The following is a 26,257-nucleotide window of genomic DNA, read 5'->3' as shown; positions in this document are numbered from 1 at the left end:
TGAGGACAGGAAGGCTCCAGCTGTGGAACCAAAGAGATATCCACGTCCAGATCTTGCACATAGAACATATAACTGAGGTGTGTACTAATTGTACATGGTGCTAGAGCCTAGTAACTAAGGTATTGGTTCTAACAGTAATCAGACAGTTGCTGATACCAGTGCTCCATTCTGATAATGTTGACTGTTGCCCACACAAGACTCCAGCCATTTAAAAGCCTATTTTGGAGGTTACAGGTTGTTATTTTTCTACCTGGGAAGACTGTCAAATTCCATTGCTATTCACAACCCTCAACAAGGAGAGAGAAATTAGGGGTACACGCAGACAGACCAGCTTTCTCCCTCTACCGCATCTGAGGTTTATTTGTCCAGTGCTCTTGTCATGACCTCAGGGTCTAATGCAAATGCAAACGATGAACGGACATCGACCTGTTCCTTGATACTGGGACCTGTTTTGTGTATGAAAGCCTTCTTTCCTCCCCTGTAGTGATTTTTAAGCTAATGTTTTTCACGATCCAAGTCTGGAAATTCAAGTATCCCTTCAGCAGTCAGTTGGCAGCTGTACTGGGGAAAAAAATTAAAGGTGAGCATACTGAACCAGGACTTTGTATGGATGCTTCAAAGGCTGGGAAATCTCTTCCATTAACCAACTTTTAAAAGAAATTTGCTTTCTCCTGTTTGAAGACATCTCCTTTAGCACATTTGCTGATGATTGCTGATGAGTAACCAAGGCAGTAGCTTGTGTTTAGGCCTCAGGGAAGGAAATAAAGGGTTGGGAACCAGAAATAGAAGAAGAGAGGAATAAGACTTCTGATGTTGCTCTGAGTAGTGGCAGTCTCACAGAAGTCAGAATCTGGCCCTACAATGTTATCTTTACTAGAAAATATCATGACACAGGGATCCCAGATATTTTTGCATAGTTTGTTGAATTCACATGATCAGGCAGTGACTGCTTACTTGTCCAGCAAATCAGCAGAAAGATTTCTCAGCTGGTTTGGATAAGCCTTCATCAGGCCCAAGGTCAGCTCTTCTAAGACTGAGTTTAGTTTGCTGGGACATCCTTGGATTTTGTCATAGACGTTACTGGGATCTTGCTGAAGCTGTTAGCCATGTTCCACTGAGTAATACTCTTACAACTGCTTTTCTCAGAAATCAAAAAAGCTCACATTATCTTTAAAACAGGTGCCAGTAAAGCCTATTTTTGACAACTGTTTTTCCCATCTAGGCATGCTGTAGGCTAGGTGACGGTTCACCTGCCATCAACACATCAGGAACTCATTCAGCTGTTACACTGCTTTCTTTTATTGTACTGTAACTGCCCTGTGGTGCATATAATCATCTCCAAGCAGTTGGCCTGAGGCAATTAGTGGAATCCCTGCCCTTCAGGTAGGGAATAAATAATCTGTCACCACCAAATAAGGTGTGAAACAAAGCTCCAAGGATGTTTGCCGAAGCAGGTGACCAAGAAACCAAAGTTGCTGAGCCACTAATGTACTGTGATGGAAATAAGTGTATGATACAACTTGGCTGCCAGCATCCTTAATTACAGGACATGGCATCATTTGATTCACAATGGAATAAATGGATATATTTATATATTTGGAGGTTTGAATGAGGATTTCCTGATTTCCTGATGAAGTCATTCCTTTATTACAGCAGCACCTTTCATGGCACTCTACAGCTAAGGTCAAGTCAGCATTTCCATTAAAAATATCAAACCTATTTTCAGGGCTTTATTATTACTCATTTATAGAAAAACTGTACCGGATGAGACTTGGCATACAAAGCCTCAGTCCACAGCAGAGAAAGGCAGAAGGGAAGATTTTTCTCCATTCTTTGCTTTAATTACACAAATAAATACACAAATGCTAAGTAGTAGCAAATGATGTCTTTTAAAGACTAATAAATCCTGCATAAGCTTTTTCCTATAAATCCTAAACACAGACTTCTCCTCTGGAGTACATGGTGGGAGAATATTAAAAACTATTAAGTGTTTTTGTCTGGGAAAGTAACTGCTTCCCATGTGCAGCAACTTCTTTTCCAAGAGTAATTTTACAATGCATTTGATTAACTGAAGACTCTGCACAATTAACACGAGAGACTGCAGACAAGGACTCAGCACAGTAAACAAACTGAGAGTTTTGTTCCAACATTGCCCTTGTACTGATGTAAATGCAGATAGCTCTCCCAGAAGCATCAGACACACATGGGTGTAAGACATCTGCCAGGGAGAGGAGTCAGGCCTTGTTTGCTTTGCCCTGGGAGCCTTCTAACAGGAGGCTGTAGTGACCTCAAAGGAGCTGTTGTGGTCTTTCATAGGAACAATCAGTGTACAGTGCAACCTTGTTTATCCAAACGGCTCAGGTGACACTTAGGACCTCCTGATAAAAGGTGGTGGGGATGAAGGAGGGAAAGGTCTAGACGAGTGTGACAAGATCACCCTCCAGGGATCAGGAATCACCTCTGATGAAAAGTGGGAGGACATGTCCCCAAATCCCTTTGGCCAGCCCTCTCTCTGCAGCAGACACTTTCTAGAACTCAGTCTAGTCTCAAATGAAAGCTCACAGCCTCCATGCAGAGACAGCATCACAATGATGAGGCTTACTCCCGACGCACACAGCATCAATGCGAAGAGCATGCTTGTCCAGCACTCCGGCAATGTGGCACTGATCCTGCCATGCCCTGTGTGCCCGATAGCACCCACCAACACAGAATCATAGAATCACAGAATAATTCAGGTGGGAAAAGACCCTTGGGATCATTGAGTCCAACCACCAGCCTGACTCTACAAAGTTCTCCCTTACACCATATCCCCCAACATCTCAACCAAATGACCCTTAAACACATCCAGGGATGGTGACGCCACCCCCTCCCTGGGCAGCCTATTCCACTGTCTGACCACTCTTGCTATGAAAAATTTTTTCCTGATGTCCAGTCCAAACCTCCCCTGTTGCAGTTTAAAGCCATTCCCTCTCGTTCTGTCACTGATTACCTGTGAGGAGAGACCAGCACCAACCTCTCTACAATGTCCTTGCAGGTAGCTGTAGAGAGTGATGAGGTCTCCCCTCAGCCGCCTTCTCAAACTGAGCAGTCCCATCTCGTTCAATCGCTCCTCACAGGATTTATTCTCCAGGCCCTTCACCAGCTTCGTTGCCCTCCTCTGCACTCGCTCCAGCACCTGGATATCTCTCTCGTATTTGGCCTCTTCCATTTTGTGGAAGGAGGCTGCATAAGGAACCTCTCTACAGCCTGCCACACCCTCAGCCTTGTTCAAAATGCCATGCTTTGAGAGCCAGAGTCCTGCGCTTGAAATATCCAGGAAGGGTGGAGGAAGTTGAGCTGTCAGAAGGCTTGCACGTTGATTATTTGCTTTCTTTCTGTTTTGTGCTTTCTTCTATCTGCCACTCTTGGGACCAGAGCTCCGGGTCAGACTCAAGCTTGGTTACAATGGTGCTCTGCAAACACCTCCTAAGAGCTTTTTCACAAAAGGCAGACCACCTGAAAAGAGACCTACTTGGCTGAAATTGCATACCCACACACTGGTATTTTAGATTTCCTAATGTCTTGCCCATTGCCTGATCATCCTGTGCACACTGCTGGTAATGGTTTGGCCCCATGTTCACCTGTACCATATTCCTTTTGGTATCTCCTCATGGCTCTTCTGATGTTTCCATCAATTCAAATTGACAGGTAAATCCTGAGCAATAGACTGTTCCTGGAAGGTTGCAGATGGGGTGGAGTTTAGATTGTAGTGTAGCTGTATAAAAGGGGAATGAAGGAGCAGAGATGACAAAGAATTTATCTATGGACAGGGTGAGAATAAATTTGCCACCTATACTTTAAATTTTGGCACTGTTCTGTTTTTACATTTTGCAGAGCCCATGAAAATGGAAGGTGCTGCAGCAACTGGATCTTTGGTCTTATGATGACATAGAGATCACTGTAATTTGAGACTCCGTGTTTGAGTATTTTGCTTTGTAGAGTGAGACTTCTGAAATAGGAAAAAAACCACACAACAACAGGAAAGAAAAAAACAAAACAAAACAACAGAAACCCCCCAGTGAAATATATTATGTTTTTCTCTACTTATTTAGTGACGTGAAGGTGGTATGATGTTTGGCATTAAGGAGCCAGGTGGAGGAAGGATTAGATGAACACTGACTCGTCTTCTGTGTTGCTGTCATTCACAAAGATGAGCTCACAGGCATTTCACTCACAAAAGGAGAAGCTTTCTAATATGACTCTCCTTTTGGCATTAAGGCTGCATCCACTAGACCTAACATACTCCCAGGGCGTGATGAGCTCAGACTTACTGAAAACTGGTCTAATGGAAATCGTGGTTTCAAACTCTGCACATCAATGGGGACCATTTCAGAATGTCTCCAGGACATGAAGTACAGATGTGCCAGAAGAAACTACATGATGACTAACCTCCAAAATGTTTCTAATACAAGCAGAGTCTAGGGTAATTCCTTTCCTTGTGGCATGTTCAGTACTCCTGGCTAGGGATACTGTCTTTCCATCCAGAGCAGTCCCATATAGCACAACCAAACATGAGAAACAAGAACGGCTAAAACAGCTGTTATATCCCCCCAAACTCTACTAAAGTCTTAAATATTGTATCTGTTGCTTATTCAGAACCCCGTATTTAACAGAAGAAACCAAAGCCAACGGAGTTACTACAAAATGGGTTCGCATAGCAATATCAGGCTCACAGTGAAGTGGGATCATCCCTAATCTGCCCAGGTTTGAAATGGTGCTCTGTGCTGTCAGAGCCACTTCCATGGCCAGCATCAGAAGCCAGTGATCATCTACCCTTAGGTCATCACCTAATACTCTGGAAGATTTTGTGCTCTAGCTCTAATGCACAGAATTCCTTGGTTATTTTTTTTTTTTTGCACAAATCTGATAGTCTAAGTGGAAGGGAAGACTGTAAAGCATTGAGTGTCTGTAACAAATGTTTCATGCTCACTAACATGGACCAGAAGCCAACAATTGACACACTCAGTAGCATCCTTGCATTACACTAACCATTTATGAATGCAAATTGATTACTGCAGCCCCTTCTACCTCAAACACACACACTGCTAAGTACACGACCCCTCTAGAAAAGAGTCTTTTAAGAGCCACGCTGGATCAAGATCCCACCCAGCTCCAGAACTGATCCTGTCTCCAACAACAACCAGTAGCACAGACCTAGGGACAGAGTTTGAAAAATAGGCCGATAACCTGAGTACACTCTATCAATAAAATGCTCTGCCTGATATATGCAGACTTGAGGTAGACAGACAAGACTGACGATGCTGTTTGCTATTTGCACTTTGGAAACTTTATGTGCCCTTGGTGCAGTGACCTACAGAGTAAGGAATCCCTAAGAACTCATTAATAGGTGGTGTCTCATATAGCTCCACTGAGACTGAAAATGAGAAATAAAACACAGACTATTTGGGAGAGTTGCCTGTATATTTCACTGAAACATTTTAGATTTCCAAATGTTTTCTATTATTTATCATTTTATATATTTGCTCTTTTGAATTCCAAGGTAATGGGCCAAGTCTAGGAAGACTAGAACAAGATCCAACCAAACCAGAAAAGAAAATTAAATTGTCACTTTGCTAAACATGACTCAAGCCCACAAAAGCAAGAAAAATCAGCATTAAGGCTCAAATGCTACCCTTGCCTCTGTCTGCTGCCTTTCAGGGAGTCTCCAAAGTAGGGGTGATTTCAGAGGTCACACGCAATGCCCAGGCACCACAAGATAGGTTAAGGAGGGAGTCCCAGCCTTAGCTCTGCATGTCGGTCCTTCTGTGGTTTCAAGTCAGATTCTCAATGTTAGTACAACCTATTTTTTGTGGTTTAATAAATCACATACTTTAGCTTATGTAATGACTCAGAGTGAGTGATTGTATTCTCTTCTGGCCCAGAGGTGGTGTGATCATATCCCAGCTCTGTAAGGCAATGGAAATCAATGGTTGCTGCTGGATTCATTTCAGGCAGGCTGGGGTGTGTGGAGGTGGTGAGGGGCTGGCTCAAACTTTGAAAGTTTACTAGTTCCAGATGGAGTTGTTTACAAAAAATAAAACATTTTTGAATCAGCTTGTGGTTCAAATCTCCTTCCTGACTTTCCCTTACCAAAACAGACTGAAAAAACATGGCTGAGTCCTGCTGACTGACAGCCCATTATACACGATCTAGTTTTCTCCTTGTTTTAAAATATTTTGCAAGTCCAACTACCTGCCGAAGTTTAAACATCCTTAAGAGCTGCACGGGGATGTGAAGTCACATGCTGCTCAGTGCCAAGGTTTGCTCTCCTGCACATCAAGCAGTGAAATCTGAAGCTGTTCACTGCTGCACACATCCTCCTCATTAAAAGGCTTTCCCATTACACAGAACTCTCTTGCATGAAGCTCTTTGGCACCCTGATTGATTAAATCCCTTTGAAATCGTCTCTGTTACAACACATCTATGTTGCTGAGACCAAAGGGGAGGAGTCAGGGAGACTTGCCTGCATTATAAAATTTTGGTCTGCCCTGCAAAGCAGCAGAAGGAGCAGAGAATAAACAGAGGGCAGTCATGGATGGGGCCTGACTCTGCTGGTACAAATGGCAACAGCCAAACTGTTGCTCAGCTCCAGCTCACCCCTGACACCCAAGGGCCAGACCTTGCCCATCTGGAGAGTGAGGCCAGCTGGAGTATCACACGGGTAAGGGCATGAAAAGCAGCAGAGCGAGATGCCTGCCAGCAGAAAGCCCAGGCAGAGTGGTGGCACCCCTCATTGTTGTTATTCCAGCCGCCACTCTGCCATTGGCCCCATGGTCTTCAAGTGCTGGGGTCAGCAACTGAGTAAGGAACCTGCTTTGACAGATGTATGACACATTTCCTCTACAATTAATTGGTATAAGGGACAACCCATTGCCACAGCAACTTTGTTGAAAGCTCTTTCTCCCAGCAAACCTCGAGGACTTGGGACTCAGCCACATGCATTTACAGAAGTCACTAGTTTCTCATAAATAAGACTGAGGAGAATTTGTTGCAGGAACTGTGTCTGAAAAATGTAACCTAGTTTACAATTTGAAGGGATTTTATTACTTTTTTTTTTTTTTTAAATGAATCAAATCCATACATCATGTGTCTGGTATTGTTTGTACTCTGTGGGCAGCTTATAAGAAGTCAGCAAAATGGCTGGTTTTCCATATACTGTTGCCCTGCTGTGATCCACAGAAACCCCCCTGCCCTCTTCAGAAGGCATTCTTCCCCTTTGAAAATGTGGCACACACAGTTTCCTCTCACGTAACACAGTCAAACAGACCCTCATCACATCCATTTTCAGGGGGGTCTATTCAGAACATGTGCAAAGATGATGGAAAGAAAACTGGTTTGGAGGGGTCAAAAGCAAAGAAGTATGATAGCTGCCTATAAGCATTTTTGGGGGGACTGAGGCCTGTATGGCAAATGTAATGCACTTATGTTGCATACAGCAGCACTTTCTGAGAAAAAATCCCCAACCAAACAACAATATTTGGAAGAGTCTTTTGAAGAGGAAAAGGAATTAATGTATTTTCCCCATGTAGTTTGTGTCAAATTTCCCACTTGTAAACATGTGACTTTTCTGCCTGAAGACAGAGAGAAATACAGGGTGAAAGCCGTTTCCTTATCCAAATCCCATGTCTCACGAGTCCAAGAAACAAACACTCCAAGAAATAAAGTTTTAAAGTGAAAATAGTTCTCTTCAACTTCACAGCATACGAAAATGCAGCTCTAAGTGCTCAGAGACTCTGCATGAAATAAAATTGAGAGTTCATTCTTTTGGAGAATAATGAGAAGACAAAAAAAAAAGAAAACTTCTAAGCTGTCTTTGCTCCAGCATTCTCTAACCAGCACTTCACATATATCTTTTAGCTATGGTGTTTCACACATCTGATTTTGAAGAGCATTTTCATATTTCCCTTTGAATTATTATGTTTTTCTTGGTTTTCATTACAGCGATGAAGGGACCCAACACCCCTCATAATGAAAGGCAGAGCAAGGATGAACAATAAGAATTAGAACTTCCCACCAAAGTCTGTGAAAAAACAATTATGCTTCTATCTGAGAAATCAGAGCGCGGCATGGGGGGGCCAGCAGCCACACCAGCTTACGGAGCTTGTGCCCACCCCACATGCTGGTTCCCAGCGCTGAACTCAGCCTGCAGCCTCTTGGCTGTGACAAGCCAGCAGTTTGTGGGGCCACGCTGTAAACTGTGGCAGTGAACAGATCCAGGTTTAAAAGTAAACTTGGAAAAATAATAAACCCAGATCAATTTGCTTATTTGATTTAAATAGGGCCATGTGAATGGCTATCAGGACAACACTGAGGGGCTCAGTAGGGTGGGAATGAGCACCTGGAAGAGAAGCTCCTTAAACCAGTATTGCTGCACAGCCTGGTAAGCTGGGTTTCATTTTGGGTCACATTTGGGGTCAGGAATGAAGGATCTGCAGTGCAAAACCTCTAAAATGCCTCCAGTGGGAGCAGTAAGAGAACGGCTGAGCTTCCTCCAGCTCTAACCATTGCTTTGCCTTTCCAAGCATGGTAACTTGATTGAAGGACTCTGTACACAGTATGGACCCTCCACTACTCTCTGTGTCCTGGGCTGAGGCTCTGCTTCCCTACTTGCATCAATTATTCTCCAGCTTTCCTCCCTGTCACCCCCTGGACTCCTCTGTATTTCAACATTCTCTCTCTTAATTTTCTTTTGGAGTTAAAATAAACCTTTTGAAGAGATATTTCCTTTCCAGTGTCATACTACAATGTAGACCAGGTCTGCATTTGATTAGTCAATTCATCCCATGCTGGTGTTTTTGTATCCTCAGTGTCACGTACATTTAATAAAATGCTATTCCCCTCTCTGTCCCCACTTTGTTTTTTAAAGGAAAGACGTGTGTTAAAGTGATAGGAATATTCTTGATGGAGAAAGGAAAAGCAAAAGCAATTCCAGAGTGGTTAAAGTTAATAACCAGAAGATTCCAAAAGAGCCAGCAGAAGTGGCAGGCGGCAAGCACGTGGGTCACGGAGCACTTCTGCGTCTTCCAGCCATGATTGAAGGCAAGAAGCACCTTTGAAAACAGCCAGGATGCTTCCAGCTGCCTCTGAAACTTTGGAAGAGTGCCTCCACTCCAGAAGCCTTTCTTAGGGCCCAGACCCACCAGTAACCCAGAAGCTGCTGGACAAGAGCAGGAGGGAAGCCAGGAGTCAACACTGGTATCAAAGAAGGGAAATGGATAGCAAAGTGGCATATCCAGAGGTGCAAGATGTAGTAAGAACCATACGCTTGGACAACATGTGCAGAAGATGAGAAAAAGAAGTAAAGAAAGCACAGAAATAAGTGCTCAAAAGTAAGGCTAAGTGCTGGGCAAAGACTGAGGCCTTGTGGGTGTGAAAGGCAGTGAGAAAAGATGTATGGATGCCAAGGGTAGGAGCTGACAGAGAGGCAGAAATAGGAAGAGGTTTCTAGGTTAAAGCTAGTGAACCTGCCTCTAAAAGCAGGGAGGAAAGAGGATGGAGAGTCACCTCTGACATACCCCTTTTAGCTGCTGTTGGGATATGTTCACAATAAAGGTGGCATTGCAAAAAAGGGAGAAAGTGCTTTTTGCCTTCTGCTGGTAACACGACTGCTACCTGCTACCCTCAGAAAACAGCACTGAGGAGCCCCGGACAGGGACTAAAGCATCTTACACCTCATGTGAAATGCAGCTCACTAGTCCCTCCCTTCAGACTGGGTTGTGTCCATCCTTCTGCACTTGTGTCCTTCTGGCATAGAGGAAGATTAGCACAAATCTTAACAGGACCATAAGTGTCACCAGCACAAATTCAGAAATATCCAGACCCTACTTAGAGTAAAATGCTTCACAGATATGTTTGCAAATACTGGGGCAGACAGGAACAGAAGCTGTATGTCCCAAAGGATAAAAACACTGGGGGGGGTCCTTAGTTCAGCCAAATTAGATATTCTATCAGGGTCTGTCAGCATCCTTTCCTCACGTTTCCCTCAGCTCCCAGAATCAGCCCAGAGCTCAGACATGAACAATGAAATGTTAATCTGATCCATTGCAGCCAGCAATTTAAAAAAACCCCCAACATCCCAGAAGTCACCTCTTCTACAAACATACCCATCTAAAAGGGATATTAGTTGATGCTTTTGCAAAGAAACGCTAAGACAAGGCTGCTTTTGTTATAAGAAAGATCTCCCAGCGACAGGCAGCTGCCGTGCCACGCCACGCACAAGACTACAGATAGGAATTACCTTGCAGTGAAACATCTCAGGCACCAGTATTTTGAATATTTATCATCAGCTGGTGAAATGAAAGGGGTCTCCAGCATTTCAGAGAGGATAACCAGGAATAATTCCTGACACAACATCTTAGCTGGCACATTCTGGAAGGTGGCCTCATTAAAAGTAAAAGAAGAGGAAAGCTTACTAGAGTGCTTGCAGAGACGGCTTACGTGAAGGAACTGAAAATGAGCAGAAGGGTTGATAAAAGGCCTAGAGGTTTTGAACAATAGCATATTCTCCTATAAACCACCTAATTCTTCTACTTGGTATTCATCACTGTCAGAACCCTTTATAGCAGTGAATGAAGGCTTTATGCTTAGCCTCATTATCAGCTCAATGATAGAGGGCAAGCCATGCACATGAAGTTCACTACCAGAGATATGTTGTTAAAATACTGCAATTTGTCAGCATTTAGATAAACAAATGAGGGGCAGACTGGGTGTGTGAAGTGACCTCTGCAGCATTCACGGGATATTTTGCCACTTGTTCTGAAAAATTTATTCAAGTCGCTCTAGATTTGCTTGAGTGGAATAGGAAAACATTGATTAAAAAAAAAAATCTCTTTGAGCAAGACGGAGGTATACTCTCATTTTCTTTTAAGTTGTTTCTCCCTCTGTAACATCCTTCTTTGTTTACTATCGTGCTTCCCATAGACCCCAACATTCCAGTAAGGCTTCCTGGGCTTGATCCTGAGCAACTGGACTCGCCAGCACATTCCTGGTGGCTTATTTGCCAGGACAGGCTCAGTGGCCTGTCATTCTGCAGTGTGAAGAGTTCAAAACCAACTAATAACCCATGTGAAATGATAACATATCACAGTGATGCAACTGAAGGAATACGCTCTTCCCTACTTCATCTATAATAAATAGAAAACCAAAGCATAAAAGAAAAAAGGAAAAGAAAAAAAAATCTTTAAAAATCTGACATCTTTATTCTCTCCCATTGGGAAAATGGATCTTTTAGTTTTTATTTTCAGTAACATTTACTCTGAGGCTTACGTTTGCCTGTTTTCTGTCAATTCTTTCTTACAGTGCTTGAGTGAAACATGCTTGAAGAGCAGACAATGCTCCTTTGCAGAGGACTTCATTTCTTGGTTTCTTGCAGAGTTTTAAATGATACTGTGAAAGCCAGGCACCTGAGAAATCAAATCAAATGAATTGTAACACTTTCTGAAAAGCGAGATTATGCTACAATGGGGTTTCAATCACCTCCGGGAGAATGTTTGTCTGAAATCAGGCTTTCCTCAGATTATACACAGCTGTTGATCTGCCTAATGCTTTCACAGTTTTCCTATGTTGAAGGAAAACCTTGGTGGCATGGGATCACCATCAATCTCAATACCTCATACAAAGTGGAGTCACTAAAGTCTCATTTGCAACCCCTTTTCTTTTTGGCCTATACACAAACTTTTCTGCTCATTTGAAGAGAATTATGTGGGCTTAATTAAGTGTAGTAACTTATTGGTAGCACAGTGCCCAATCAATGAAATGTGCAGATGTGATGTGAAATGATGGGGCGATGCTGTTGTGAAGAATACAAATCAGGGTGACGGCTATTATTTGTACCCAAAAGAAGTTATTTGGGACTCAATTATCCCATTCATAGTAATTGTGGCGCACCAGATGGTTACAATGCATAAGAGTCTTCCGTGACCATAACATTTCTTCTGAGCACCTTTTCTTCTTCTCTAATTCACCATACGACGATTAGTTTCTTATTGGGTGTTTATTGAAATGAGGGGGGCTAAGGAACAGATTTAGTGTATCAAGGAACAAAAGGAGGGGAGACCCATGAATCAAAATAAGAGACTGCAGCTTGCTCTGTTGTTTTTCAGAGGCCTTGAAATAGTCGCCTTGCAGCTTATCTGCAGTGACCTTCCCTCCCCTCCTTTCTCTTGCCTTCTTCTCTCCCCAAGTCCAGGAGATGTAAAGTTTTTCAAATCTGACCGGCTGCTGTGCCGTCTGTCAAAGCCTTTCCAGCCAAGTGAGCAGTTTTTCATTTAATTCACTGAGTTGTCCTCAATAAAATTAATTCCTTCTCATCGGCACCATTGAAGCAGCGAATAAGAACAAAACCAAACGAAGTTGTGAATATAGTGTTGGTCATTAACTAGGGGCACTGACTCTATCATCTGTTCAACCCTTCGTCTCACTGAGGTGTTTGCAATATAAAAGGCAAAGCAAAGCGGGTGGGGAGAAAGTGAGAACAGAAAAGCCTAAGGAGCCATGTTCTCAGCTAGACAAAATCAGCTTATTTCCACCACAACCAAGGGAGAAACAGCCGTTTATACCAGAAGGATCTGGCACTTGCATTGGCAATATTCTAAAGATCTTGCCCATTGCCTGTATGAATCAGTTGGTGTGAGGTTAGGCAAAGGTGTTTGAACTTGCACGCTTTGCATGTGCAGAGAAAAAGGAGCCACTAGGCACGTTGCGGCCACATGCCACCAATTTTTATGTTTCAGTCTTCCTCTTTGGGAAATAAACTTTCTGCCTGGGCTCAGGTGAAAGTCCTCCAGACAGCAGCTGTCTTGGGCTTGTACTCCATGACTGGCAGCACTGTGCAGAGCTCTCTGCTTACAGCAGAATGGGAAGTGTGTTGAAAATGAGGTAGCCTTTTCCCCTTGGCAATCATCCCTTTCTAACATCTTTTACTGCCTGAGCCCAGCAGTGCTGTGGCACTCCCGGACTGTCCTGGTGCAGGATAAGGAGCATGTCTGCTTTAATTTTAGCGTACCTGTTGTTATGGTTACATTTGTTTGTTAAACATAATGATGGTGTTGGGAGTAACGCATTCGTGACTTTCCTGATTAAGACAACGGCATAGCTCTGGTGGCGTCTATTTGAAACTTGATCATGTGGCTTCAAAGTCTGGCAACCACATCCTACTTTGGGGTTAGCCAAATAAAACGATATTTTGGTTTAGTGCTGCTAGCTTTGAGGAAATGATGGCTATGAAATTTGGGCCAGAGTTTATGTTTACTTAAACTACAGCTGCCACGAGACAGAGTCCATCTCTCCTAACAAAGGAAAGCAGTATATGAAATATGACTGTTTTAATAACATTTTTCAAAGGTGCTTTCCAACTTAAAGACACGGATACTACATTGCCACTTGTCTTCTGAAACTTATATTAAAATGACACTAATCTGCAACCCACAAGCTCAAGTCACACTTTGCAAAGTGTTTATTAGTTGCAAATACAGAAAGCTTGATGACATGTATCACATAGATCTAATTTCAACCATGTCTTTTCTTTAACAAATAAAATATGCAGTACCAGCAGAGCTATAACCAAGTGATGATAACATTTGGTTTTCAGACCATGTACGAATCAGAAAGATAATTTTTTTCTCCCAAAACAACAAGAAAATGGAAAAAAAGTATAATCCCAGACCTGGCTTTTTGACCCCTACTGAATAAGCAGGGGCAGATTTTCAAAGACAAGTAAGGTTTCACCATTCCTACATACTATTTTTTCAAGCAGTATGCTTAACACTGATCTAGGAATTGAGTGCTTCTCTAAAACATCTAGATTCAAAAGGACCATACATGCGCTAAGACATTTCATGCCTATTTTACAAGAAAGATGAGGAAACAGAAGGCTGAGATGAATGGCTTCAGATTCCATTTTTTCCTTTTCTTGGTACAGGCCTGCTATGGTGACTTTGTGTCCCCATAATCCTGTTTTCCGTCTCAGTTACATTCTTTACTGAATGAGATAGACCTCTGTTCTGCACAGAATCGGAGCCTTTCTTTTCTAGTTTTTCTAGCTCAGGAATAATACTTTGCACTGTCAGACCATGTTTCAATAGCCTGTTGGGAAAAGATCAGAGCCAGAGACCCTCTCCTCTACCATCCCTGATCTGGACAGGCAGAGGACCAGGGTTATGGGAAATCTACCTCACAACTTAGATGCACACCTGCTTTGACACCAGCAGAAATGAGCATAAAAACTAGAAGCCCTGATTCAAGCCATCTCTGCATTACCATCCTTTCACTAAGTAAATCAAATTATCATAGTATCTCTATCATACTTTCTGAGCTGATCCCTTCAAGGTGAGCAGAGAGGCAGCTAAAGAAAAACACAACATCAGTGACCTCAAGAAGTAGAATGCAACTTTTCTCCAGGGGTGAGTAGGTTAGAAACAATATAATCTGTTTTATTAGGTGGGGAACAAAACTCTGGCTTCAGTTGAATGTAAGTCTTCCATTGACCTCCAGGGGCACACTATTTCACATAGTGCTTTCTATTCTGTAGTTTAATATCATCGCAATCTAGGGGCGAAATAGTGGGAGTTCAGATTCTTCTTCAAAAACCAGACTGCAACTAACTGAATTTTGGCACAGCTTTCCCGACCAGTTTTTAGAATGGGAATAATGTTAGTCAAAGTGAATTACAGTCTATACCCTCTTTGGTAAACTCTAGAATAATTCCACATTTTGGATCATAGACTTGCAAAACCCCAATCAGAACTCATCTCATTGCAACTGGGAGACAGTTATCCAATACGGCTCAAACCATAAAACTTTGTTCCCACAGTGTTTTTGCATTATGTTTTAACCAGGATCCAGACCCTGTTTTGCAAAATTAAGAAATTAAGCTAAGGTCTGTTCTGGTTTCCTACATAACTGCTCTGACTAATTCTGTGCTAATCCATCTAAGGAAATTTCAACCCAGCTGCCAGCAGGTGTGCTGGAAGCTTTCAAGGCTATAGTGAAGTCAAATGCAAAGGGACAGCTGCTACCCAGGACACTACACATGTTAAATCCTCAAAGATTTGTCTTCCCCTACAGTTATTTTTACTGACTCTCATTCATCTTCCTGTACCAGAGGGCTCAGGCAAGTCAGTGTGCTACTGGACTACATCTTTTCTAACACATGATAAAAGTGATTCTCTGTTGTCAGGGTTTCAGAGAGATGTAGACTGCTTCTCATGAGAGGTGCCTAAATATCTCTGAAAAGCTCAGTCTTACAGAGTAAGAGATAAAACAAGGCAAACAGAGGACACCCAGAGGGCCAAAGGCCAGGAAGATCATGGGACCTCTCAGCATGAGAACCCCAATGGGTGTGTACCCACAGGCTTCCACCAGCTTTGGCTTTCCCAGTGATGCCAGTGGGCAGCTGGGCTCGAGTGTGCACAAAGTTGATATCAGACTTCATCACGGGTTTGTGACTGCTCATCTTATGCTTCAGTTCCTTTGATGTTTTAACTTTTTTGCCGAAATTGTTCTGGTGACATTGTTGTTTCAGATTTCCACTCAGACTGGCCTTATTACAGCAAAATACAAACCCCCAATATTTATGATGTTGCTTTATCTCCCAAGTAAGCAGAGAATTTTTTTCCCATACATTTTGTTTTGATCTTATCTGTTAAAGGCTATAGCCCCTTCATTCTATGCAGGTCTCTTATTTTAGTTCTTTAGTAAGAATACAACTTTAGTAAGAATACAAGAATGAAAAAATATGTGTGATGAAGCCTTGAACCCCCAGAGACCTATTCAGTGTGGAACTTTGCTATGAACTTGAATATACAATGGAATGTCTCTCATTAATGAACATTTATATAGAATCTGCATAATGACTCTTTTTCTATTCCCTCTCCCCTTTTTATGCCTTTTATCATTTGACATTGGCCATACATTAGCTGTCAGAGGTCAGTTACAAGACCAAGTTTTGGATGAGAATACTACAGCACATTCAATGGAGAATGTAAAATATATAGTTGCCTTTGACTCTGTCAAAAGCCTTTTTCCATATTTAAGGAATGAGTTGAAATGAGGATTAGATTTAATGTTGATGCAGGTTAAGGTCAATACCAGTCATATCTTTTTATATCTATTGAACTAATTATAAATTCTAACTGGTTAGGTAGAGTTATTTCAGTTACAGTGGCTACTATGCCTTTGAAAAACTATTTTCAAAATAGCTGGAAATAATTCTTTTTATTGATTTATACATTATATTGTATGTACCTATCTGTTTTCTTCAGGTAAAATTTAGAGTATAACTACTCTGATAGTCAACTTAAAAGAAAGTCAAGTATGTTTTTGTTCAAAATCGCATACTCTTCAAACCAAGAAATAAGCAGATATTCCTTTTACAATATCACCTTTCCTCAAACAAATGGATTTTTCAAAGCCACAAAAATGTGGCATCCCAAAGACAGAAGCTTGAATTTTTAATATATTTTTTTAGCTTATCCACTCTTAGGAGTGGAATTTGTGAACAAAATGCAGACCTCAATTCTGCTGGAAATCTGTAGTTCTGAACAAAACCTGTCATTCATTTAGAACCATTGTGTCTCAGCAGGGCTAAAGTATTAGATGAGATATTTAAGTAGCAAAGTAGACAGAGTAGCACTTTGAGGACCAAAGTACACATCCTGCATGTTTGTATATTTTCACCAAAGTCGTACAAATATCTTTGAGGCCAGATATTCATTTAGGATGTTTTTTTAACTGCAAGACATGAAACTGACTTGCACCTACTACTTCTAACTATAAAGCCCAGGTTGCTACGACTTTCACTAACACATGCAGGAGGCAAAAAAAGACCTCCGAGTAGACTGGCAGAAGTTCCCACAACAGAAGTGAGTAATGAGATCTGAAGTAGAACTAGCCAGGAAAATGGCGCTAAACCAGCTTCAATTGCCTCCCCCGACAGTTTGACACAAATTATTAAAAATAAAAGTCTTGAAAAAAATCATATTATGACTTTGGAGCTGAAAACTTGATATTTCCTTTTTAAAATTAATTTTCTTTTCAAAATATACTTGTCTACATACTGAACAAATAAATCAACAGATATAATCTCTCTCAGGTTGCCCAGAGAAGCTGTGGCTGCCCCCTCCCTGGCAGGGTTCAAGGCCAGACTGGACGGGGCTTTGGGCAACCTGGGCTAGTGCAAGATGTCCCTGCCCATGGCAGGGGGTTAGAGCTAGGTGACCTTTAAGGTCCCTTCCAACCCAAACCATTCTATGATTCTATGATAACAACAGTGTGCCTGAAGACATGCAGACTTGCAGTCCCCACACCCCTGGGATCAAGCTCCTTCCGTCACTGTGTGTAGTTGAAGTCACACTTTGATATGGTAGGACACCCCCATAAGCAAACTTAGTACACCCTGCAGTGTGTATCTCCCAGTGTTGTAGCTAGTCTGCATAGGAAATAGTGATGCAGGAATGGGAAGGTTGACAGGGACAGCCCTTCTGAGCTCAGTCCCACCACACAATGCTTGAAAGGGAACTATGTATATCATCTTCCTCTCCTCCAGGCGTGGGAAGGAAGGCTGCAGTCTGAATTGACATTCCCACCTCTTTTAATTAAATATATTTGGTTAGTTGCAGTTGAGCCCTTAGAATTAGGCCGTGTTTCCTTGAGGACTGCTTGGAGACCAAGAATTTCCCCAAGTTTCAAAATTCCATATGATGTGAGAAACTTCTTCAGTGGCTGATAAAGTTGTTTGTTGAGATTGGAAACAACTAACTTCTCCAATCCTTTGAGCTGCCCTTTCCTCTCCTCTCTCCACTCCTCAAGTCTCCCCTACCCTTTTTTTGGCATCCTCTGCTCCCAGACTCCAGCTACTGCCCCCATGCCACTTGATGTTTTTCAGCAGAGCTAAGTGGGGGGACACTTCTTGATGCACTGCAGATGTGGGCTGTTAGTAGTACTCTCACATGGAACTCAAATTGTTTGAAAAGGTTTAACCCTGTGACTAAATTCTCAAACCTGCAAACTGTAAGCAAAGCCCATGCTCCCATCTAGGCTGAAAAGGGCAAGTTAATGAAAGAAACCCCCACCCTAGCAATTCACAGGATGAATGAAAAGAAACCTAAACCCCCCACATTCTCAATGCTAATTAAGCAATAATGATCAAGGCACAGAGTATTTCCTGGGGATTAATAACTAACTGGGAGGAGATGATGACCCCAGACAGTCATTAATCCTCAGGAAATGCCCTGCATCGAAGTTGTTATTGCTAGTTCAGGCTAAATATGTGAGAAAATAGATTTTTTTGGTCGATCTTGCTGGAGGTTTTCAGTATGTTTTCTCTTTGCTTGTGATTATAAGCCCCCTGGAGCAGGACCTCGCAGGTCCACCAGCCAACCAGATAGCATGAAATGTTCCGCCAGACCCCACTACAGTCAGAATTAAAACTGAAATCAGAGTTCCTTGCATAGAATCTTCTCCAGATGTATCTTGCTGTTCTCTAGACATTTAAAGCTTGATCCTGAACAGTGTGAAGGTTTGTCAGCTCCCAATTAACTCAGTGAGGAGCTCAGTTGGACGCCAAATCTGTGTAAGCTCTGACACTCTCTTCATCTGACCAGCACCAAGCCCATGGAGCTTACTGCTTCTTAATACAGATCCCGACTCCAGGGTGTGCTTGATTTCAAGTGCGTGCTTAACGTCAGGCAAATGTATGCTCAACTGACTGGAATAACTTAATAAGTGATGTGTAGTAACCAGGAACCCTTTGCATCTGAGATCTCATTCTTAGGTCTTTAACTCCCAGCAACTCATAGCCAGTAACATGATACATGTGATGAAATTCAAGCATAGATAAAATTTTCAGGAAATGAAACTGCGTTTAATGGCAACAGTGGCAATCACCATGCTGTAGGCATCACAGAAGTGCAGCATAAGGCCTGAGCTTTGTGATCTCATTGAGACACTCTCACTTTAAATCTCCCTTGTCTCACGTGTGTGTGTTTCTGCAGGGAACACACACTGGGATCTTCAAAACAAACAACAATTTCTATCTCACTTTTTTAAAGGAGAAATGACCAGATCATCCTAACAGTACAACTATATATTGCAAACTGTTGCTTGAAATTAAGTCCCCAAGACACACACACATATTCATGAATTTATATGCAAAAGAAAAGGAAGATAAAACTGTCATCACAAGTCCCACACACACTGACATTTTCTGGTCCGCTTAAGAAAGAATTTAGCTTCTGAAAACGAAAAATGGAAGTTAAAAAAACCCTTCCTCATTATCATTGGTAGTCTTTAAATTTTACTGAAAAAAGAGCTTTTTGTATGCCATTAAATACTTCCATCAGCTTAGAAAGAAAAACTAAGAAAAGAGAAAAAATTTTAAAAGTTTAATCTACATAAATCTTTCCAGCTGGGTTTAAAAAAATGTAAACACAGTAGTATAAGTAATAAAAGGTAAACTGTCTTTTCTAAAATATTTACTGTTTAAATAATATAAAGGTTAATAATGGTACAGGGAAACAAATGTGTGGGACATATTTACATATGTATAGATGTGATGTGCTCTTATTAAGAATGGTTTCAGATCTAAGCATCATTCTCTCAGCTCTTCTGTGTTACTCCTTGTCAAAAAAAAACCCTAAAGGGAGAAAAAAAAAGGTCTGATAACAATAAGCCCTGCCTGAGTTCAGCTCCTACGTTAGTTTGAAACCATGGAAAGCATTCAGCATCTAATAGGATTAAGCTAAAGGAAAATAATTAAAAGAGGATAGTTAAAATTCAGCTCCAACTACTGGGAAAATTTAAAAGTGATTTTGTTTTTCCCTAACTATAGTATCTCTAATCAGAAGAAGAAAAAAACATTAGTCAATGCAATATACAAACTACAGAAAGTTCTTAAACTAACTAATAGCTAGATGAATTAGCAAACTCCACTTTCACAGGATCCCTGCTTTATCCTCCACATAAATCTCTTCACTTTGCAACAATACCAGCCCTTAGTGTTAATAACAAAATGTCAGCAATTTTGGTAAGATTTATATAGGAAAACTACACTGAAAATTGCCTGATCATTATACATTCATTTGGAATCAATGAAATACTATAAATCTTTAAATACATTTGTGCTCACATGATTCAGACATACTCCCTAAATGTACCCTGCCATTCATTAGGGGATACTTAAGCGTGGTGTTACAGAGGAAAAAAAAAAAAAAAAGTCACTGTGTTAATTATCTTTTTTAAAATGGGGGTACCTACAGAGAATATTGCAAGAGTAGGGTTGGGAGATCTATTTTTCAGATGGAAATTAATAACTGTTCTAAACCAGAACCAACCCTACTGCTCCTCCATACCATGAGAGCAGTCACTTGGTCTAAAGTTTCACGTTGGCCTATTTCTTATTACCTGGGTTAAGCTGGCATCAAGGGGCTATCATCTGTCAAAATATCAGCAGGAGAAACAATTGACAAAGCCACCACTTGAGAATGTTGAGTAAACTAGGTAAAAAGCAGTGAAAGAAGTTAATGTGCAACCTGGCACACAGTACCAGCCCAAGCCGTGAGAACCACTTATGTGATAATTGGTCCCTCACAATATCTTCTGCTCTGTAAAACATTGTCTTGGGCTTGTCTTTCAGCACAGGAACGGATCTCTTTGAGACGCAATGAAACAAACACCCACCTGAAAGCCCCCTCCAGCTGACAGGGGAGGAATTCAGGTGGGAAAGCTTGCAATTTCTGAACAGTTACAAACAGTTTCAGGTAACTCCAGACTCACCCAGGGTCAGTAGAAAAAAGCAAACCGTTTTTTGAAAGAAGAAGAAACACATTTATATGCAGCCATTTATTCACTTCGGACAGAAATTAGTAACCTCTGGGATTCAAAGAATCTCTCTCTCTCCATTTTTATCCTTCTTGTTGTCCAGCCTTTAAAAAAAAAAAACTTTATTGCACTGACTGAGCATTACCAGGGGGAGAAATATAAAACCGGGAATCAGAAACAGAGAAAATTAACAAAGCTTGTCTGTCTACCAAGTAGGAATCTAGGCAGCAGAAATATTGGAATATATGAATAGGCTATGAAACATCTTGCAATACAAGTGTTTCTTAGGGCATCCAAGCTTTTCTCAGCCTTTCTTTATGTATTTACATATGTATGTACATATATATACACAGAGATGTATACACAAGTTTTTCAAACTTGGGGGAGTGGGGGCCAGAGTTCATGAAGTATCACCACATTAACACTCATATACATATGCACTTGAAAAGAACACTGCTGTGCAGAGGCAAGATACAAGTCATCATCTGAAACCTATCCTTAAAGGATAAGTGCTGCAAAAGCTTTAAGTGGATGGGTGAAATTCACCCTATAAGGCAAATTATTTTACTTTCTAAAGTTGGTTCACTTTGAGCTTGTAAAGTGACCTAGGAGACTGTTCTAAAATGGGATCTTCTTGAGAGAAAGGATCTGATTTGTAGCTCCTGGAAAATATGAAATCTGTGTATGTTTTGGCACATCTTTAGATTCTCAAGAGTCAAGAAATGGGCCTCTTTGTTTTTTAATGATTCAGAGAGTGGCAGCAGTCCTTAAAAAGTGGGAGAACTCAATGTTTGTAGAGCAAATATAATTTCCTTTATGACAGAAAAGTTCCCATAGCAGAATCTGTTATTTCTTGTGTTGTTTTAAAAAATAGTGATCCATGTTCAGGCTTGTTGCTAGAGCAACAAAGATGTGGGCAAATGCTGTTCGCAAGAGATACACTCAATAGCAGGCCAGGTGTTCTTTTGTATGGATCTGGGCCTTGTCATATTAACTGTGGATGAGTCATGACAAATTTCCTTCAGATTCCCAAACCTTACGATAGCCATAATTTACTACTCAGTTCGTACTAAATCAACCGCTGTTCCATCAAAAGCAACATCCTTTTCATAAGTAGTCATATACTGACTGGTCTCTCAATATGTCAATGGAAAAGTAAAAGGACAAAACAAATGCTTGGTGTCCAAGATTAATAATAACCATTATGGGATTTCCTTTGATGAGATCACCTAGTGTCTCACAAAAACAGCAATACCACAGCCAGAACAACTACATGGAAATAAAAGAGATAAAAAGAAAGCAGAGAGATGACTAAAACTAGCTCCCAGTGAAATAATGCTCGTAGATCCTGCTCTTGTGCTTGATAACGAAGCCAGAGTTGTGCAAATAACATTGTAAAGTCTGCTATACCTGGACTCTGTTCAGCCCCTGGGAGGGAATGAGAAGGCTCTCATCTGAGGACCCATGACCACATGCAGATGGAGAGGGCTCCCTGGGGAAAGAGTGCTGCAGCACTGCACAGATTCCAGGTCAAGGATGCAGCTGTAGACTGGCAACCCCCTTCTGTACTGTCTTTAGGCAGATATTTATTCAGATGAATAAAAGAGGTCCTATAAGTGAGCTCAAACACTAGAACCATGAACATCCATAATACGTAACTGCCAGTTCACTCCCAGATCATACCCACACTCCTCCAAATAGCTCCCTCTAGCACTGTGTCCACGCACAGGCTACCAATATTTCTCTTTGGGGACTGCTCCCAAAGCAGCAGATAGAAGACATAGTTTGACTACCTCAACAATTCTGCAATGCTACCCCAGCGGGCTTTACACCCTCAGACACTCCCACATGCCCTTGTGCCATACCCTTGTGCACATATCACCAGTTTCATGCTATACAAGCAACATGCTTGAGAGTTGAAACACAGCAGCACTATGTTTCAGGCACTTGATACTGGGGATAAAAACACTCATGGTAATTCTGTAGGACTGTCCAGACACCCCACAGGGGTCAGATAAATGCCACGAAGCAGGAACATGACCCTGCTCTAGTATGGGGATAACATGAATCAGTCTGTGCCACTTTGCTTTGGGAACGGGGACTGTTCTCTGTGTCTCTTTGATTTAGAGATATAGACACAGCTAAGGAGACCTGAGACCTCTGAAGTAAAAAAGCTGTGATTTTAGTCTCCATAACCTGCTTTTATTTGTCTTCAGCTGCCATGTTGGGGATTTCCTTTGTTCTGCCTTTCGCTCACCCTCCTTTTAACTGAACTAGGAAAGACTGACAAGAAAAACAGGCAACTTTCTGTTTAAAGGAACTCAACTCTTGTAAGCAGAACATTGCTACAGCAGAATCATGTTGATCCTCAGTCAAGGCCTGACTGATCTTGCCCCACTGTTTTCTGGACAGTCTTACTCCATCGACTTACTCCTGATTTAACATGGCCTAAGAGAAAACCTGACCCTCCTTTTCTTGCCAGAGGAATATTGTTAGTAAACTAGGAATTCAAGATTGTTTTGGTCTTTGCCTGTAGGTCAAAGAAGGCTGAGGTGGTCCAATGTTGTAATCTCCAGTAAGAAAACCATGACTTTCTAAACCAGTACTAGCATATGGAGTGCTCAGCAGATGGAGTGGTACAGAGATACACATCTGGAATGCAGGTGCTCCACCAGATACTTGGTGGCATTCCAGCAGCTGGATTTCTCTGTAGGCACCCTCCACTGTTTATTGCCAAGAAAGAGGTTTGTCCTAATCACCATTAACAATAACAACAATATCTCCTCCTCTCTCAAGCTAAAGGCTCGAGTCAGTCATACATGTCACTCTGCTCCCCTTTAACTCTCTTACGATTAGACCACCCTCCTCTTCATCTGCTTTGCAGACTGCTACACTGAGGTGGATATCAGGGCCACCACCAGCTGCAAGTCCTTTATTGCTTGTCAATTCTTCAGCTGAGCACATTTTTTATTCCCCAGCAGCTGGGAAAAAACAGAGGAGAGCAACAGCTACTTCTTGAAACTGGAATTTATTCGGTTTTACTGGTAGCTTTCAAAGTCTGACCATTGTCTGCTGTGCTAATGAAGGGTCATGTTTCTCCAGTGGAGAATTTACTAGAGGACCTTTCAGACAGGATAGCTCTAAATATAGCCGCACTAAATAAACACATCTCTTCAGAGATAGGCTCTGTTGGCTACACCAGACAGTGCTTAAATGCATGTTCCCCTGAAAGTATGCCTCAGTATTGCAAAAAAAGTGCAAGGAAAAACAGAATTGAGGAGTTTAACTGAAACATCACTTTAGCTGATTGCTAATCCATATTTCAGAATGTCTTTTTTTCATGCCAGTTAAATTTTCATTCTCAAAGGTTTTAAGAACCATAGATATTTAAAACTCAGTTTTTTATTTTAAAACCTTAAACAAGCTACGTAAAATCTGCCACAAATATCTGAAATGCTCCATCTGAAGATGTCGCTCCAAATAACAGAGACTTGCCTCAAGCAAAGAGAGGTGTATTTGATATAAAAGGATTTGTGGAATCCTGCTACGGCTTTACTTCTTTAACACCTTTTAGAATCTAGATGGATACAAAAGCTAATTCATTACAAAGTCAGTAAAGTTTTAATATTAGGATCTTGATTAATCTTCTCAAAATGTTGTGCTATTACAAAATATATAACTAAGTAAAAATATTTTTGATAACAGACCTATAGAAAGCAAAATATTTTTAAAAATGTGGTTGTTCAAGAGCAGTTATTAGAAAGAATCACTTTGCACTCCCTCAGCACATGAAAGTTTGTAAAGTCCCTCTATTGTGCAAATCCTGAAGCTTTCTTGCTGGTTGAACTTGTGGCCATCTGTGACAGAGATAAGATGAATAGCCATTTCTGAACATACCCTTTAGTCTGAATTACTATACTACTTATTTCCACTATCGTTTACCTTCTTTCATCCACTGCATCTTGACTGATAGGTGGACTGCGATCTTACTGGGCATGGCCTTGATTTCTGACTCAGAACTGCTCACATTAGAGTACCAATGTATACAAGCATTAGTGGTCATTGGTATAGGTTTTTTTCTCTGTTGGATGAAGTTTTAGTTCCTTCTTACACACCTTACTCCAGCTGTCCAGCTCTTGAATATAGGGAAAAAAGGGTAGGCAGAGTTGCTCATTGATTTTTTTTTCTTTTCAGCTCGAAAGCTTTGGACTGGAAAAGATTGCTGCCTTCTCTCTTCCACCCTCAAGCTTCTGAGCACCATGGTCTGTGAGTAGTTAGTAACATACAATGTGCACCAGAGGCAATCATTTACTAACCCACCGTTGTAAAAGGAAAGCCTAAAATTCCCAGGCGAGCCTCAGACACAGAGCAATTCTGGACACGATTACTGTGTTGGTGCTATGCACACACTTAGTGCTGTGATGAAGGTCCCAGCCTGGCCAAATAGGAAGAATAATGGAGCTTTTAGGGCGTTCATCCAAGCGTTAGGAAACCATGTCAGATATATTCTGCATTACACAGTTTTAAAACACCAACTACAGGTGCCTAAGTTACTTGTCACAGTTACTACAGTGTGAAGTCAAAAGACCATTAAGTGATTAAAATATCCCTACACAGTCATGAAGGAAAGGTAGTTAAGGTACCCAATTTCAGCATCATAGCAGAGAGATCTTACTCAATTTTTCTTTCTTCCAAAAAATAGTTGTTGCCATAGTGGTAAACGCTCTAAATGAACAAGATTTTATCCTCATAAAATTGTGAAAGCATCGAGTATCAGTGGTCCCAGACTGTCTTATAGAACAAAAAGATGGAGACCTTAACATCAAAGTAAATTACATTTAGAATAAATGAAAAGCTACAGGATGATCCCACTGAAAGCTTGTTAAAAGCAGAAAGCAGAGCCCAAACGGTTTGATGTTTGGGTTTTTTGGTTGGGTTTTGTTTGTTTGTTTTGTTTTGTTTTGTTTTGGTTTTTTGTGGGTTTTGTTTTGTTTTGTTTTTTGTTTTGTTTTTTAAAGAAGTTATAAACCTAAGTTAAGTTCCCAAGTTATGATTTAGTTCCTCAAATTCCCAAGGAATCTCAGTTTTTACCCCATGGCTTATACTACTTCAGGCATCCATGAGAGGTCTGCAACTCCTTAACTCTCTTGCCAGGCTGGAGGTTGCAATGGGGAGAAAGGATGCTGTTTTAATTTTTGCCAGTTAGAAAAGATCCTTTGAAGAATTTCAGCCAGATTAGCATTGCTAGATCATAGCTGATCACTTCTGTTAATCCAGGGTGACATCAGTAACTACATCATCACGGTACCCAATAGAAAAATAATTTTTTATATATATATATAAAAGGAGAGAGAATCAAACAATTTTCTCAGGGATCTGAACAAAAGGATTGTCTGTCTTCTGA

Source organism: Athene noctua, chromosome 1, assembly GCF_965140245.1.
Source record: "Athene noctua chromosome 1, bAthNoc1.hap1.1, whole genome shotgun sequence".
NCBI lineage: Eukaryota > Metazoa > Chordata > Aves > Strigiformes > Strigidae > Athene > Athene noctua.
The sequence above is the reverse complement of the archived record's forward strand: the minus strand, read 5'-3'. Positions refer to the sequence as shown.